At 35.0% G+C, this 5,139-nt stretch overlaps 1 long non-coding RNA gene across 1 annotated transcript in view; it reads left to right on the top strand.

Annotated features, from left to right (window-relative positions):
- Window positions 1-827, top strand: part of LOC108661203 — a 12,693-nt gene extending 11,866 nt beyond the window's left edge. Inside the window, exon 4 of the long non-coding RNA XR_001926942.1 lies at window positions 794-827. This is a non-coding gene — a long non-coding RNA (uncharacterized LOC108661203). The remainder of the gene's footprint in view (window positions 1-793) is intronic.

Genomic DNA, 5,139 nt, shown 5'->3' with positions numbered 1-5,139 from the left:
CTTTTAGATGATTTCATGAATTCTATGGAAAAATGGATTTAAAAAGGTAAATTTTCATGTTTTATGAATAAATGTGTTTCAATGAAATTAATTTATAAATTGTTTTGAAATTAATAATGATTTTGAAAAATAGAGCACAAGGAAACTGCTATTTGTTGCAATTTGATTGTTTAAATTAATTGGCTTATAATAAATCGAGCATGATTGGCTGGTTGGCAATTGTATTGAAATACGGATTGTTTGTTTGCCTTGAAAGGCTGTGAATTACAATAATTACCATATCATGTTATTGAATTTTATTGATTGGTGGGATAATTATTAGCTTACTGTAGTAGGCGGGTTCCGTGGACTAGCTTATGAGAGGGGTAAAGTAACCCCGTTTATAAGTGCTCACCTCGGTTGTAGAGACGCGTAGGGGAGCTCCTTAGGTGATATTTGAGTTCACTTCACGCCGAACCACCACGTGATGGTGAACTCAGCCAACACTAAGGAACGGTTGTGATGTCCAACGAAAAATATGTTTTATGCGAAATATGAATTTTTAACAGCCTTGGCGGTCTCTGTAAGATGCCTCGGCCAAGGTGTCCTCGAGGATGGATTTATGACACAAGCCTAGTTTTTATGAGATTCATAAGCCTCGTTACGTATTTTGAATGAAATGTGTTCTAATGTTGTGACCCAGTTTACGATGATTTACTTTATCGTCTCGATGTACTCAACTCTAGATGTTTATGATGTCTGTTTACTCATTGAGATTTTATAATCTCACCACCCTCCTTTCCACCCATTTCAGGCTCAGTATAGGCTGTAGATAGTTGATATCGTCGAAGGCTACAATTGGCTTTACTTCCTCAAAAACTGTAGGTTTGCAGCTTTCATTCATTTTTGTCATTTGGGGATCCACATGTCATTGGAAATTAAATTTCATACTCTAGTTATCTGTACTACTATATGTAGGAATTTATTTTGCTTTTACGCTGTAAAAATTATTTACGCAGTGCTCTAAAAATATTATTTTATAAGAAAATAGAATATTTTGTTTAATATTTTTATTTTATTCTAACAATCATAATTTCACTTTAAACGAATGTTTTAGACATCTAAATTTATTTTTGATTTTAAAATATGTGTTCTGCACTTATATACTACATTATTAGCTGGTATCGAAATTTTCAAAAAAAATGACCAAAATACCCTTGTGAGACGAAATTTTTTTTTTTATTGTTTTAAGTTGGAAATTGTTCAAAATCTTTTAGAACATGATATTTGGCAACGGTTACTCACAAGGGAAATGAGAAATTGATATTAAAGCCTTGCGGGGTCCTGGTTGGCATTTCGGGTAATGAGTGTCTATTGGGACACTACGGTGGTTGTCTCGGGCTCAATGGGAGTACCTGATTGTGACATATAACCATGGATGCCTAAATCTCGTAATCTCATTACATTTCGTGAAGGTCTTTTATGTGGTCACACATTTAGCGCATATCTAGCATAGTTATCAAACCATTACTTATATGGTCCAATGATTAATCATTTCATGTTTGCAGTCACAATCTTGTTCTAGAGCAAGATATTCTCAATATAGTTTGACTTATACAATCACCATTATCCACTACCAAGGTCAACATAGGTACTTTATTCAACTCACAAGCTCAAACCTTAATTTCACACATATAATTACCAAGTAAAATTCCTTAAAATATAATTTCCCATGCTTCTAAACATGCAAGTGTACAAATTTTATCAAGGCTTGCACTCAACTTCAACAGGGTCTTAACCATACACATACAATATTCTTTTAACAATATCATTATAGGTATTTATTGTCATTCACCACTTAAGTAAACTCTTGAAATTTCAAGCATCGATTTCGCAAATGTTACATGCTTGTTACATTAATCCTTATTTGGTCATGCTTGCTTCAACAAGATCTTGCTTATTTAGAATTAAACTTAATTCAATAATGCTACCAATGCACACCTCAATATCTCATTCAATGTAACACCGAAAATATTGAAATGGTCTTTATTCTTGAACATGCACATTTGGAGTAATTCAAGAGAATTGCACAAGACATGTAAAATCATGCATTCATTAATTCTTTAAAAGCAATCCAAAGGTATTAAATCTCATTGGGAACTTAGCTTGAAGTATCACAATGTTTCTTAGTGAAAGGCACTTTAAAACTTAACCTTTTTGTAAAGTGTCCTATAGGGATCAACCCTTAGGTGAAGAGAGTCGATCCTTTTCACATAGAACCAATTCTTATGGAAGCTTATCTTTTAGGGATTGACCTTTGAGGATAGGGGGTCAATCCCTGAGTTCCAAGATGCTCTTAGACTTGAAGGATTTGCACCCCTTTCACACTCAATCTTCCATGACTTATCCAACTTAAACCATCACCCCTTGGACACAATATAATTCCATAAATCTTTTCATTACTAAGATTACATCAATCTAGCATCAACAAGAAGATCCACATCCTTAATTACCTCAAGACTCCATGTACCCATATCATAGATTGGTCTGTAAATTTCTTGTTATGCAATTTCATACTTAATTCCCCATTATCCAAGTTGTCTTCAAGAGCCAATCATGATTACTTCAATATTTATAGATGAGATATCGTGTAAGGATTCACCCATTAAAAAGGTTATGACTACCCAATTGCCAAGTATTTCTTAACTTGATATATCTTATCCATTCCAATTATGTGACCTTCTATTGAGAGCAAAATTGTTGTCATCCATTAATAGCACCATCTAATATAGTAAATTTCTCGAATTCTTTTAAACTTGACTCCATACTCAAGGTCTCTAAATATACTATACTACCATTCAATTGTTAGGTTTCACCACCATAAAAGTCATTCCTTGTACTTCAACATAGCAAGGTCATTCCTTGCAAGAACTCAAGTATGCATTTTAGACTAGCTATTCCAAACCAACCTTCCGAATGAAAATCCTTGGTCGACTATATCCTTAACTTTCATTTACATATTCATAATTTAGGTCTCTTACCATGAGAAATAATACTATTTGATAATACATTGTCTTAACAAGTCTCAAGCCTACCTTAATTGGAAACTAGCGTCACAATTTATCACTTGCCATTCACCATCCGATGATGGTCTGCAATAATAACCTAACATTCAAACTCCAAAGGGATGACCTAATTATCATTACTTCACAATTACTCTCTTTACATTACTTATCATTCTATCTAATTGCAAGATCAAATTCAAAATCTCTTAAGGTATTCCAAAGTTACCATTGACGTTAAGTAGGTCAAGCTTTAGGGCCACTACTTAATGACAACTCTAATACTACTTACAAGCCAACCATGGCTATTAACAAATCAGCCTCACATTTAGGCTCAATCTCCTTACATCATATACATATATATCACTGAAAACTAGCCTCATCATCTAAACTTAATCTTCTTACATCATATGCATATATCACTGGAAACTAGTGTGAGACCCAAACCAGGGGTCTGTGACAGGCGCACTAGCCAGGCAGGTAAAGCCCACAAGACCCAAGCAAGCCTTAAAGTTAAAACCACACAACACATAGTCAAGGGAATTAATGTTCAAATATTTGTAATAAAATTCAAATCTATTACATCATCTTTGGCTCATAATCCATACAAATATTCATAAAGCCATACATTGGCCATCAAATTGAGTTCGTACATAACAACCCTTATACAATTCAAATGGCACATCGTGCTTGACATATTTTACAAACTAAGCAAACTGGGAAGGTGAAAAACCCACACAGACTCAACGAAGTGACACGATTAGAGGGAGACCTACTTGATGCCAATTATGTATTTGTCTCATCGACTACACTTGCCACATAACCCATAGCTTCTCTTATATGCACATGGTACAACAGAGGGGTGAGTCATCTAATACTCAGTGAGGGGATGCTATCACAATATAATATTTTACATATAAAATATAGTTAGGCCTATCCATTCAAACATCTTCAATTCAAAGGTGCGAGGATCATCCTAATATCCTACATGCACAACTCACCATATCAAGTCCTGCTGGATCACATCTCAATGGTGTATCATATCCACAAATTCCCAAATTCTATGTCCTTACAACAAATCATATCAATTCAAGGCTTATCTTTAAAGTTGCTATCATTAAATTAGGCTTATTAGCACACCTTAGTTGTCGAGCACAAGCTCAAATCCCATTTGCAAATAATTACTTATTTCGAAGCATTTCATTAAATATCATTCATAGTGGTCACCATATATTCATATTTCACATCAGATCATGCCATCCTCAATGCATGTTATCGTAGTCAAACAAAATCAAATGAGTGGTCCTGCCCTAGACGTAGTCAAATCACGCTTGGTGGCCAATTGATGGAAAATCAAATCATGCTCAAGGCAAAGCCGCTGATGGAGAAATAGATCACGCACGTGGCATAGCAACAAGTGGAGAACAAATCACTCATAGCACTAGAGTAGTTGGCAGAGCATCATATCATTGATCAGAGTAATCTCTCGACGGTCAGCATTACCCCGAAGTAATCTCAATAGATGGCATCAAAGCACTGCGGCAAGAATCACATGTGGAATTAATGCCACCGTCTCTACTTACCACCATCCCTACAGGAACACACATAGTCATAGGGCGTGGGACTCCATTCCATCTTAAGTCAAATCAATGTTCGAAATTCAACCTTTGGACGAAACACAAATTCACAAATCAGGCCATCATGCTTGTGACATTCCATATGTCTATATCAAATCATATTCAAATTTAACAAGCTTTAGTCATCTTTAAGCTCAGTATAATTGTAATTGCATTTGAATCTCTAAGGCGTCATCAAATAAAACATAATCAATTTATAGGCCCTCATGCCCTTAACCCCACATGGGTATTCATCATATTCAGTCATATCAATCATGGCTTAACAACCTTATGCATATCCTCAAATCATCCATAATTATGTGGGTATTCATGCATAGATCATATCTATAAGCAATAATGGCCCTTCGGCCTCAAATTCTTAGTATCACCTCGATCATTATGCCATTATCCTAAGTACACATTGTGCTCATATGGCTAATTGGGTAGTCCATTCATTATAAGACAATCCCTAATACATAATT

Source organism: Theobroma cacao, chromosome 3 (assembly GCF_000208745.1).
Source record: "Theobroma cacao cultivar B97-61/B2 chromosome 3, Criollo_cocoa_genome_V2, whole genome shotgun sequence".
In the NCBI taxonomy this organism is placed as follows: Eukaryota; Viridiplantae; Streptophyta; class Magnoliopsida; order Malvales; family Malvaceae; genus Theobroma; species Theobroma cacao.
Note: the sequence above shows the minus strand (reverse complement) of the source record. Positions and strands in the feature narration are given on the sequence as shown.